This window comes from Notamacropus eugenii, chromosome 4 (assembly GCF_028372415.1).
Source record: "Notamacropus eugenii isolate mMacEug1 chromosome 4, mMacEug1.pri_v2, whole genome shotgun sequence".
NCBI classification, from domain to species: domain Eukaryota; kingdom Metazoa; phylum Chordata; class Mammalia; order Diprotodontia; family Macropodidae; genus Notamacropus; species Notamacropus eugenii.
In genome coordinates this window covers 34,889,165-34,902,858 of record NC_092875.1, presented here as the reverse complement: position 1 = coordinate 34,902,858, position 13,694 = coordinate 34,889,165, and positions in this window count along the sequence as shown.

The window sequence follows — 13,694 nt, the reverse complement described above, 5'->3', positions numbered from 1 at the left end:
CCAACTTGTTAGCTGTGGCAAACTTTGTAGGTTTCTTCTGGGTTTCCCCCACATGGGTGGCATGTGGAACTGACATTTGCTTTTTAATTTCTTTTTTTACCTCTCCATTACAAGACTGTCCAATCCATTGGTTGAGTCCAAAGTTAAGTCAGGACAGCCAGAGGCAGGGAAAGTTGATTGCCTTCAAAAGAGACAGATAATGATTGATGAGGGGCTTAGAGGGAAGGAGGGTACGAAACAACTCTGTCAAAGCACCAGGAAGTCACAGGGAGGATGCAAGAAGATTTGAGGTTTTTCCAGAGAATGCAATTCTAACATGTCTGGCCATGGGCCCCTCAGTCATCCAAGCGGAACCTCCGTACCAAATGGCCCAGGCAAACCCTGACGGGGAAAACTTAACCTTTCCACACACCCAGGCTATGCATCGAAGAGTTTTCCACTGTATACATTTTTATCCAAATGAAGGTATTTTTATATTCTGGCAGTAGTTAACAGTGACCAATTTTAAAAAGGAATGAACCTGGAATAGAGAGACCACCTTCGTTTCATGACCGTAGCCCCGTCAGAACCAAGCAAACCCTGGAAATGGACCTATTTTTACTGTCGAAACCAACGCTATACTGAGGTCTAGGCATACATGCAACTACTCTTCACAGAGTGCTAGCCTTAGCTTTAGTGGAACGGGATTGGAATAAGCACTTAGTATAGTCTTCGAACACGGAAATCCTGTTGTACTCAAAGCTGGTGGACCTGTGAACACCTTTCATTGGGCTCATGTACTGTACGGAAAAAAAAAAGTTTCTATGAGAGATTGACGAACTTTGTTAAAAATTTTAAAAATGAACAAGTTCTGTAAACAAGCCACTAAAAATACAGAATTGTATAATAAAGCTTGAGTGTATGCTTCTCTTTTGGTTGGGAGATGGGGCCAGAGGAACAGCAGCCTTGGTAACCAAACTCTTGACCAGAGGCAGGAAGTCACAGCAATGGGGATCCATGGTGGCCTGAATGGTGGTAAGTGGATATTTTCAGAACCCCTGGGTCCTGGGATGAGCTAGCCACTTTGGCAGAGGTCCATGCTGATGAGGGAGCAAGATGACATCATTAAGGCTCCTCCCAGACCTGAGATTCCCTTTTTTAAGGCCCTTCCCAGCTATGACACTATGTGATATGGGTAAAATATATCACGTTCAATTCCTGAACCAATTATCTTCGCTCATATTACAGGATGAACCTCCCAACCCAGTGCAACCAAAATGTCAATAGGTGCTCAAAGAACACCTTACCTATTTGTGCAGCATGCACATAATGTTAATGATCAATTATTTAGAGACATCTAGGTTACACAGTGAATAGAGCACTGAATCTGGAGTCAGGAAGACCTCCATTTCTTCAACTGTAAAATGGGGATAATCACCCCCTAGATTTTCTGTGAGGACCAAACAAGATAATATTTGTAAAGTGGTTAGCAGAGTGCCTGGCACATAGTACATGTTTAATAAATGCTTGCTACTTAAAAGCAATAAAGGTTTTTTGAAATAAATATGAATGTCCCCAAGAACACATGATATTTGGCATGTGTAGAAGGGAGGCAGAATGAGGGAGTAGGGAGAATGCTGGACTGGGAGGTAGGAAAACCTATATTTCAATCTTGATTCTGGTACTTACTCTGTGACCCTGATCCTTAACTTCTCTACCTCAGGCAACTCTCTAGGATAAGGTAACTCTCTCTGCCAGGTCATAGACAGATATGATGTTGGCCAAATTGGTTAACCTTATTGGGCCTCAGTTTCCTCCTCCGTAAAAAGAGGGGCTCAGAGTAGGTGATCTATAATATGTCTTCCAGCTCCAGATCTGTGGTCTTTCTTTTGATTCCTTAAGAAGTGTCTAGTCCTATAAATAGGCTCCTTCCTCCAGTCCTCATGTGGCATGATCTCAACAATATAACAAATATTGATAAAAAGTAAACAGGAAAGAAAATTATGAGTCCTTGGCTGAGCTAAGCTGTATCCTTAAGGGAGAAGGGTTTGCCAGAGATGGAAAGTCCAAGACTGGAATTTAAGCAGAAGCCTGAAGGATATGTTTAGTTTGACATAGAATGACAGAACACCTCAGGTGAAAGATTGGCTCAGCCCCCATCATAGGTAACCCTAAAGCATTTGTCTGCTCATTCCTTCCTTCCAAATGTAGCTAGCACAGGTCAACCTTGATGTCACTGGTTCTCTTAGAAAATAAAAGATGAACCACAACACCTAGTTTATTATTCTTGCCCCCAATTTTTAAAAAATAGGATCATAGGATTTTGAGCTAAAAGAATTCTTAGAGCTCATCTGGTCCAACTCCCCCAAACCTCTCATTTTACAGATGAAAAAGATGAAATTTACACACATTTTCCTCATAGAATTGCAGCATTCAGAAGGACATCAGTGGCCACTGAGTTCAACATGTACCTGGAAGAATTCCCATTACAATGTATCTTACAAGTGGTCATCCAGCCTTTGCTTGAATACCTCCAGTGGGAGAAAACTCATCACCTTCCATTCCATTTGGAGATATCTTGAATTGCTAGGGATAAATCTGCCACTTTAGGACTTCCACCCACTTCTCTGAGTTCTGTCTGTCCCATATGGTCCAAGAGAATAAGCTGGATCCCTCTTCTATATTCACCCTCTTCAGATATTTGGAGTCAGCTATCATATTCCCCCTGTCTTCCCTTGTCCATGCTAAACATCCCAGTTCCTTCAGCCAAGTCTCTTATGACATAATCTCATCAAAGTCACACAGGTAGGGTGAAAGTCATAGGATTACAGATCTAAAATGGATAGGACATTAAAGGCCATGTATCCCAACCTTCTCTTTCTACAGATGAGGAAACATGACTTGCTCAAGGTCACAAAGCTTAACAAGTGACAAGGCTGCTATTTGAACTCTGGTTCCATGACTCCATGTTCCCAAACTTGGCTCCTCTTCCACTACTCTATCCTGCCTCTGAATGAGCCATTGGTCTTTTCATAATAAATCATTTGGGGTCTATTAAAACATTGTGTCATATTACGTTATAGTATAACATTACAAAAATATCAATAATTCATAAAAAGCATGGAATAGGTAGAGGCTGACTTTGAACTGAGAAAACCTGGGTTAGGGTTAGGGAGCTGGGCAACCTCAGATAATTCTCTCTAATCTTTTTTGCAACATGCCCTCTTGGCCTGTCTGATAAAGCCTATGAATTCTTTCTCCAACTAATATTTTTGACTGAATAAAATACACAAGACTATTAATTATACTGAAATATTTATCAAAATATTTTTAAATATATTGAATTCATAGATCTGAGGCTAAAAACTCCTACTCTGGGACTAGAAGTTACTAACAAGCTACTAGTCTGTATTGGTGGAGAGAATCTTCACACAAGGAGTATTGGTGGAGGGAATCTTCACACAAGGAGTTTTCCCCATGTTGATAATATCACTGAACCCCTATTTAAAAAAAAAAAAAGATTAGGTCTCCTATCTCACTCAAGCTAGAAATGCAGGGGTGGTTCATGGGCCTGATGTTACCATTGACTTACCACTGACTTCAGTTTCTGAGGGGAGCAGTTCACCTTCCCTTAGGCAACTTGGTGGCCCTTTTTCCAGGACCTCAAAATATTGATGCCAAACAGTTGGGATTCCCAGTGGGCCTGGCCCACTGCAGGTCCAACTCCGTGGTAACTGATACCACAGGTATGCACCATGACCCCATTCTGCTTCCATTATCACACACACACACTCAGAAGCAGACAAGAGTAAAGCGTATTTTTTTTTCGCAAGACAATGAGGGTTAAGTGATTTGCCCAGGGTCACAGAGCTATTAAGTGTCAAGTGTCTGAGGGCTAATTTGAACTCAAGTCCTCCTGACTCCAGGAGCTGATGCTCTGTCCACTGTGCCACCTAGCTGCCCTGTAAACCATATTTTAAAAAAACATCTGAGCAGAAGACAGAGGGACAGAAAGGAATAGGAACCAATGGATGAGAATGGGGTCAAATATCTTTTTGAAACTGGGTCCCTCCTTGTTACATCCAAAGGAATGCATTTAGAGTCAAAATAGAGGGAATCTTAGATTCTGAAGAATTAGGAGAGACCTCAGCATCCATCTTATCCAATATATATACAGAAGGAATCCCCTCTAGACAGGAGTATGCTACCAAATGTTTAACAATCCAACTCTCCAGGGGAAAAAAAATTGTGTACACATATTTAGATTTAATCTGTAAAAATTAACACTTTCTTAAAGTCTAAGCAATAAAAAAAAAAAAGCCCTGATTTATAGAGATTTCTTCCATGTAAATAAGTACTTACGTTGAAAATTTAACAATCAGCTCTCCCAAGTCACTAGAGCTGGCTCCAGACTACACCCTCCTTAATGCAGACTAGGACCCAGTTTCTGCTTGAATACCTCCAACGAGACAGTGTCCGCTCCCTCCCAAGGCAGCCCATTCTACCAGGGACAGTTCTGCATGTCAAGTTCCTGTCATCTGTACCAAATCAGTCACTTTCCAAATTCTCCTCGTTGTTATTGATTCTGCCTTCTAAGACAAAATAGAACAAGTCTAAGAGAAAGTAATTATAAACAAAATAATTCTACTTCTGAGACCAGACAGGTTGTAGTCCCTTAGCCTTTGGGGCCTAGAGAAAAGTTGGGAGAAAAAAAGTTCACTTTCTTACTTTTTTTCCTATGAATTTTTACAAATGCAAAAATTTTAAGGCCAAAAAAAAAAGATCCATTCTCCATGTCTATACATATTAAATTTGTGATAAATCCCACCTATTCCATCTCTCCCCACCTCCTCCCAGTGTTGGTGATGAGAAGGTCATGTGATACACAGGTCTTCAGCAATAAATGACCATTACTGTTGATATTTTCAACTCCATTCCTCCCTAGGATTCCCTGCCAAGTCTGATAGTCTAAGCCTACTCTAGCATTAAAGTCACCCAGAATTATAAGTTTTTCCTCTTTTGGCACATTGATGACAAGGGTCTCTAGCTCTTCATAAAATTTTTCTTTGATTTCATTGGACTTTGTCTTGGTGGAAGCATAGACAGATGATGGTGGTAAGTCATGAATGTCAAGTTCCTGACATCTGTACCAAATCCATCACTTTGAAAATTCTCCTCATTGTTATTGATTCTGCTGACCTTCTCATCACCAACACTGTCTTCTGTTTACCTAAACACAATAAAACTTCATGGATGCACCTTTGCAGCAAACATTGGCATCTAATAGACTATGTGATTGTAAGGAGAAGAGACAGACAAGATGTGAGAGTGACAAAGGCAATGTGTGGTACAGAGCGCAGGACTGATCATAGACATCCTTTTCAGGCTAAATATTTGTATTCATCAAAAGTGTCATTCCCGAGGCAAAATGGCTACCAGAAGAATTAATGTCAACAAATTAGAGCTCTTCTCTGAGCATGAACAGTTTGTTGTCAACTTGGAGGGAAAGTTGAGCCAACACATAGTGGGCAACAGTGGAGCAGAAAAGGAGTGGGCAGCTTTCAGAGATTTGATGTACAGCACTACATTTGCTCATCTGGGTCACAACACTCACAAACACCAAGACTGGTTTGATGAAAATGATGGGGAAATTCAGAAGCTGCTAAGCAAAATACGAGAACTCCATAGAATATACCAGCAGATTAGTTCATCCACCTCTAAGAAGGCAACATTTAATTCCATCAAAAGCAAAGTACAAGCAAATCTTAGAGAGATACAGGATTCCTGGCTCACTAAGAAGGCAGATGAAATTCAATTTTATGCTGATAGTAACAATCCAAAGAGATTTTATGACTCCCTGAAAGCTATTTATGGATCAAAAACCTATGGTGCATCACAACTACATAGTGCTGATGGAGCCACACTGATTAGTGATAAGGACATGATCCTAGAGAGATGGGCTGAACACTTTCATAGTGTTCTCAATAGACCATCATCAATCAATGCTGAGGCCATTGACCGTTTACCTCAGGTTTAAGTCAACCCCTCCTTAGCTCAACTTCCAGCTGAAGAAGAGGTTTTGAGGGTCGTTAGGCTCCTTTCATGTGGCAAAGTACCTGGTGCTGATTCTATTCCAGCTGAGATTTACAAGGTAGGGGAACCATTGCTCACACAAAAGCTGACCGAAATTTTCCAGGTTATATGGCAAGAGGAAGTTATCCCCCAGGAGTTCAAGGATGCCTCCATTGTCCATCTCTATAAAGGTAAAGGGAATAGATTGTCCTGCGACAATCCTTTACCTGGAAGATGATCATATACCTGAGAGCCAGTGTGGCTTCAGAAAGGGCCAAGGAACAGTGGATATGGTGTTTGCTGCCCGACAACTCCAAGAGAAATGCCAGGAGCAGAACAGAGGTCTGTACACAATGTTTATAGATCTGACCAAGGCCTTTGAAGTTGTGAGGTATTATGGAAAATTATGTCAAAATTTGGTTGCCCAGAGAAGTTCGTCAATATTGTACATCAATTTCATGATAGCATGTTTGCCAGGTTCTGGATAGTGGACAATGCTCTCATGCCTTCCCAGTCACCAATGCAGTGAAATAGGGCTGTGTGCTTGCTCCCATGCTTTTTAGCATGATGTTTTCAGACATGTTGTCAAACGCTTTCAGTGAGGATGAACACAGCATCAAAGTCAACTACCGTACTGATGGTAAGTTCTTCAATTTGAAAAGGCTACAAGCCAAGACCAAAGTGGAGGGAGTGTTGGTGCCTGATTTTCTGTTTGCAGATGATTGTGCACTCAGTGCAGCCCTGAAGCTGAGATGCAAGGAAGTATGGATCAATTCTCTGCTGCCTGTGCTAATTTTGGCCTAATAATCAACACCAAGAAAACACAGGTGCTCCATCAGCCATCACCACACTATTCATATGTGGAAGCATCAGTTACAACAAATGGAGAAGTTCTGAATGCTGTGGATAAGTTCACTTACCTTCATTGTGTATTTTCCAGGGATGTACACATTGACCATGAGGTTGATGCATACATTGCCAGAGCTAGCTCAGTGTTTGGGAGGCTCTGAAGAAAAGTTTGGGAGAGAAGAGGTATTAGACTGACTACCAAACTGAAGGTCTAGAGAGCCATTGTGCTGACCTCATTGTTGTATGACTGTGAAACATGGACAGTCTACCAGCGCCATGCCAGGAAACTGAATCATTTTCATTTGAACTGTCTTAGGAAGATTCTGAGGATCATCTTGCAGGATAAGGTATCAGACACTGAAGTCCTTGCTCGAACTGAACTGCCAAGCATTCAAACTATGCTTCAGAGTGTAACTCTGATGGGCTGGCCACATTGTTTGAATACAAAATGTATGCTTGCCAAAAAGACTATTTTATGGAGAGCTCACAAGGAACAGGCAATCACATGGTGGTCGGTGGTCAGAAGTGATACAAGGACACTCTCAAGGTCTCTCTCAAGAACTTTGGATTTGATTGTGTGACATGGGAGACACTAGTACAGGACCGCTCAGCATGGCGTGCCCACATCAGAAAGGGGGCTGCGCTCTATGAGCAAAGCAGAACTGAGACAGTCCAAAGTAAACAAAGGATGCACAAATTTGGGGTATCCACCTCAAATATTCACTCAGACTATCTGTGCCCAGTCTGTGGTAGAGCATCCTGAGCTCGTATTGGTCTGATCAGTCACAGTTGGACACGCTGAAATTTCACTTTATCATGGTGATGTCATTTTGGACCTCTTCGAAAACGCAGGACAGCAATCATCCTCCTCCCAAGGATGCATGATTCGTGAGAGGCTTTGTAGAGAAATCAAACAGAAACTCCAAGAAGCAAACCCCAGATCCAAGCAAAGACCAAGTTCTAAGTGGGCCGGACAAGCCGAAGGACAGATTTTGAAAAATTATCATAATCAATAGATGTACCAGTAGATATTGTTTAGTCATGGTTGGCACTCTGTGACTCCATCTGGGCTTTTCTTGGCAGAGATACTGGAGTACTTTGCCATTTCCTTCTCCAGCTCCTTTTACATATGAGAAAACTGAGACAAACGAGGTTAAGTGATTTGCCCAGTCACACAACTACTAAGTGTCTGAGGCTGGATTTGAACTCAGTAGGAAGGGTGCTAAATTTGGAATGAACGAATGAATGACAAAGCTTTTATTGGACACTTCCTATGTGCCAGGGACTGTGATAAGCACTGGGATACAAATATAAGTAATCAAGACCCAGGCCCTACCCTCAAGGAGAATATATTCTAATAAGGGAAGACAATCCATGAAGGGGAACTAGAAAGGGAGGAAAATGAACAGGTCATCTGAAGATGGCTGGAAGGCAAGCTGTATGCTTTTGAATAGATTCTGCTTACTAGTTGGGTGGTCTTAAACACGGGACTTAATCTTCCTGGGCCTCAGTTTCTTTATCTGTAAAATAAGGGGATTAGAATGAGGTATGGGGTGGGGCAGTGGATAAAGCACTAAACCTGGAGTCGGGAAGACCTCAGGTACTTACAAGTTATACGGCCCTGGCTAAGTCACTTCATCTCTGTCTGACTCAGTTTCCTCATCTGTAAAAATAAGGATAATGAAAGCACCTACCTCCCAGGGTTGTGAGGATCAAATGAGATAATATATGTAAAGTGATTTGCAAGCTATAAAGCACTGTGTAAATGCTAGCTAATATAATTAGAGTAGCTGGCCTCTAAGGGCTCTCCCAGCTCTGAATCTCTAATCCTGATTTTGTCTTTTTATCCCCAGAACTCAGCACAGTTCCTGGTACAGAGCAGACACTTAATAAATGCATATTGAGTAACAAATAATATGATTTATTCATGAATAGGATTAACAATATTGATGATGGTAATATTAATAATTATATTAAGGATGATCATTATTAAGAATGCTATTAAGGATGATAATTATAATTAATCCAGATAATAATTAATAAAGATAAATCAAGGAGTAAGTGTCCCAGGGACAGTTCCAATTCTCGGGTCTAAGAAACCTCTCTGAGAGAGCACAGAGGCCTTGCTCTGTCTCGTAAAGACAGGGGAGTATCAGCCCAGTTCTGCCTGGTTTCCTCTTTTCCTAACACCTCAATGATCCTGCATGAACCTCCTCCAGTTGGATCCTCTGGATTCCCAGGATAACATGGGCAGCATGGGAATCCTGGGAGGCTGTTAGGATGTGGAATGTCAGGGCTGGGAGGGGGCTTAGGATAGAGACTATTAAAACTATCCCAACTGGGACATCAAAGCTGAGAAACACCCTCAAATATAGAATGTTAGAATATGGAATGTCAGAGCTAGAACGTTAGAATTTGGAATATCAAAGCTATGGTGGGTCTTAGAACCTAGAAAGTTAGAAAACAATTTTAGGGCTAGGAGCCATTTCAGAGGTCAGTTAGTCCAATTCCCTTGCTTTTTCAGAGAACAAATCTTACCATTTTAAAAGGATATGACTTGCCTACTATCACCCAAGAAGTGACAAGGTCAAGGAGTTGAACCCAGGTCCTTAGATCCAATTCCTCAGACCTACATGGCCTCTATAGGAGAAAAAAATATATCCACTCTAATTTCTCCAGTGCTCACCTCACCACCTATCAATACTGCTCCTCTCACTCTATAAACGTTACTGCCCACCTCCCCATTTTCCCCATGAGGAAAACCGAGTTCCCCTGGAAAGGAAGGAGACCCACTGGAGTTCAGACTGCTAGGAGAAATGAGAAGAGAACTCTAAAGTTGAGTCACAATTCAGTTTGTTGTCTCTGGATTAAATATACCTCTTGGGCCATAAGTAGCATTGACTCCCACTTCCCATCTTAGAGGGGGATTAGCTGGTCTAATGTTTTCATTTTTTGTCCTTCTGTTTCCTTAATGAGAAATATGACCTTCCATAGATCCTAACAGTATAGATGCTTGTAGCTTCCACACCCATGCTTGGGGCTTTACATCTGATAAATTAATAAATCTATATGTTTGCCAGGAATTTCAGCTTATTTTTCTGCTACAAGATGCAGGGGGAAGGGGATTGTGGAATTTATTTTTAATGACTATTGGCTAGCTTCTCAGGCCCTGGGACTAATGCCATGGAAACAGCTCTCCACAGACATCACGGACAGTTACCATCTCCCCCCAAGTTTGAATACTTGGCAATTCAGCTTGAGCAAGGACCTCAGTGTCTGGTACCTAATCCTGCCAGGTGATCTTCAGAATCTTCCCAAGACAATTGAAATGGAAGCAATTCAATTTCCTGGCTTGGTGCTAGTGGTAGACTGTCCAGGTTTCAAAAGCATACAATGAAGTCAGCGCAATGACTCTAGACCGTCAGTTTGGTAAGTAACCTAATACCTCCTTCAGAGCCTCCCAGACACTGAGTTAGCTCTGGTAATGTGTGCATCAACCTCATCTTTATGGACATCCCTGGAAAGTAGACTGCCAAAGTAAGTGAACTTATCCACAGAATTCAATATTTCTTCATTTGCTGTAACCGATGTAATGCATGTATGGATGGTACAGTGCTGCCTAGTGGAGAACCTGTGTTTTCTTTTGTTAATTGTTAGGCCAAAATTAACACAAGCAGCAGAGAATCGATCCATACTTGGTTGCATATCAGCCTCAGAGGCTGCATTGAGCACACAATCATCTGCGAACAAAAAAAGCTTACACCAATTCCCCCTCCAGTTTAGTCTTGGCTTGTAGCCTTTTCAAATTAAACAATTTACCACCCATGTAGTAGCAGACTTTGATGCCACGTTCACCGTCATTGAAGACATCTGACAACGTGGCTGAAAACATCATGCTAGAAAGTATGGGAGCAAGCCCTCAGCCCTGTTTCACTCCACTGGTGACTAGGAAGGAGTAAGAGCATCATCCATTATCCAGAACTGGGCAAGCATGTAGTCATGAAAAGGATGTACAATACTGACAAATGTCTCTGGGCAACCAATTTTTGCACAAGCCCTTACCACTGACAGTGTTAAAAGCCTTGGTTAGATGGAGGAATAGAGGTCTAGATGAAATAATTACAAGGGAGAGCCTTACTAGCTGAGGCGGAGGAAGAGGAAGGCAGAAGGTAGAACAATTATGAATTCTGAGAAGGTGGAGGCAGCCCATACAGAAGGTAAAAGATGGAATGTTGTGTATGAGGAACATGCATTGGAAAGAAAGTATAACCGAAAAGGCATGAGCCTTAAATAAGAAACAAAGGTCCTTAAAATACTTAGGGCTTGCTTACCATCTCAGGGAGGGGGGAGGGAAGGGAGAGAGGGAGAGATAGAATTTGGAACTGGAAACTTTTTAAAAAATGCTAAAAATTGTTTCAACATGTAATTGAGAGGGGGAATTTTATACATATATGTGTATACACACATACACATAACATATGTATGTGTGTATACACATGTGTACATACATGTACATGTATCTCATGAACTGGGAGCCTTTGGAGTGTATTAAGTAGGGACATGGTCTGACCTGGTCAAAAATGTACTTTAAAAAAATGATTTTGGGCAAAGACTGGAGACAGAGAGACCACTGAGGAGGCCATTTCAACAATTCAGGTGAGAGGTAATAACAGTCCCCCAGGTATTTAAAGATCTCTCCTCTTCTCATTCCCATTTCCTCCAAACAATATTCACGTGGCATCATCTCTAGGCCCTTTGCCACCCTGGTTACCCTCTTCTCAATGCTTTCACCATTAACATCCTAATTGAAAGAGATGCCCACAGCTAAATACCATGGCCAAGTCCAAGTTTCACATCTCAGCCAGTTCATCCCACTGCCCTCCTATAAGGGCAGCCTCAGGACCAAGCCTCCAGAGACTGGCATGCCTGTACCCCTCCACCCCTTCCACCAGTCAATGAGCTCTATTTTAGAACTCCACCCTGGGGCTGACCAGTTCAGATTGGAGTGTGAGTGGCTTCCCAGAAACAATTCCCACTTTGGTCTCCACCCACCATTCTTGTGATTGCCCATGCCAAAACCTCGGTTCCCTTATGTGTGCTGTCTCTCATTAGAAGATAAGCTCCTAAAAGGCAGAAATTGCCTCATTTTTGTATCTTCAAAACCTAGCAATTTAACATAGGCTTTTTCATTCATACTTTTATATTTTGGTCTCCTTTACTGGCTTACTTGCTTTTCCCCAAACTCATCTCCAGCCTCCATGCCTTTGCCTAACCTCATGCTTAGAATGCACTCCCTTACCTCTGTCTCATGTATTCCTTGTGACCTCCCTTCTCACCCTTTGCCACTCTAATCATCAGCCTCCTCAAATTACCTTGTATTTATATATCTAAGCACAAATTGTATCCCCCAGGAGCAAGTTCCTAGAGAAATGGAGACTCCCTTTCCATTAGATCTCAGGTAGGGCCCAGCATCTAACCTAGGGCTGCAGAGGCACTTGGTACATGTGGGTAAGGAGTAGCCATGGCCCTCAAGGCATTCAGCTTCAAAATTTAACCCTTTCTTCAATCAATTACTCACCAAGCATTTACTAAGCACTTACTGTATGCCAGGTTTTATAATAGGAAGAAAAAAAAAGTCACTACTCTCAACGAGCCAGTCAAATGTTTAAGTGATGGGGTACGGGCTCTGGGAACCCCCTTGACGGGTCCTTCCCACTTGATCTGGCTTTCACCAGTATAAATGCCTCTGGCTGCTTCCCACCCTTGATCCCATCACAATCCCACTGTCTTGGCTCTGACCTCCAGTCATACCAGCCCCATCAAGATCCTCCTCAAACCCCTCCTCCCAGACTACTAGACCACCCCTAGCTACCTCCCACAATCTTACTGTATATAAGCTCCATTCCCTTTCCATGAAGGTGCTCACATTCTATCTGGCCCTACAAACATCACAAATGGTGAGCCTTCTGAAGAGTCAACACAATATGGTGGATCCTTAATAAACGTTGTCTTTCTCTTTGGCTAAAAGAAGGCTTGAGTCAAATTCATTTGGGCAAGACCTGGGGTGTTGCTATTTTGGGGTCCTGAGCACCCCAAACCTCAACATAAGTGTCTTCTGTGAGCCAGCCAAGCATTATGACAGGGCATATAAATACATATCAGCCAATCAATAAGTATTTATTAAGCACCTACTAGGTACAGGGCACTATTTCTAATTACAAAAATACAAAGGGAGGAAATGGGCATTTATAGAGTGCCTGCTGTGTGCCAGGCATTTGCTATGCATTCTACAAATATTAAAAATATCTGATCCTCATAACAACCCTATGAGACAGGTGCTGTTGTCCCCATTTTACTGTAAAAGAAACTGAGGTGAACAAAAATTAAGTAACTTGTCCAGAGTCACACAGCAAGTGTCTGAGAATAGATTTGAATTCAGGCCTTCCTGACTTCAAGTCCTGTGTTCTGCCCCTGTGACACCCAGCTGCCTCCATTAAGAAAGGCAAAAGATAGTTCCTCAGGGAGCTGACAGGCTAATGAGATAATTGTCATTAATTGTTCAGTCACGTCTGACTCTTCATGACTCCATGTGGGGTTTTCTTGGCAAAGATACTGCAGTGGTTTGCCATTTCCTTCTCTAACCCATTTTACAAATAAGGAAACTGAGGCAAAGGGGGATAAATGACTTGCCCAGGGTCACACAGCTAGGAAGTATCTGAAGCCAAATTTGAATTCAAGTCTTCCTGACCACCCAGCTGCCCTACTAAGGAGATAAAAATCAAATAAACAGGTAC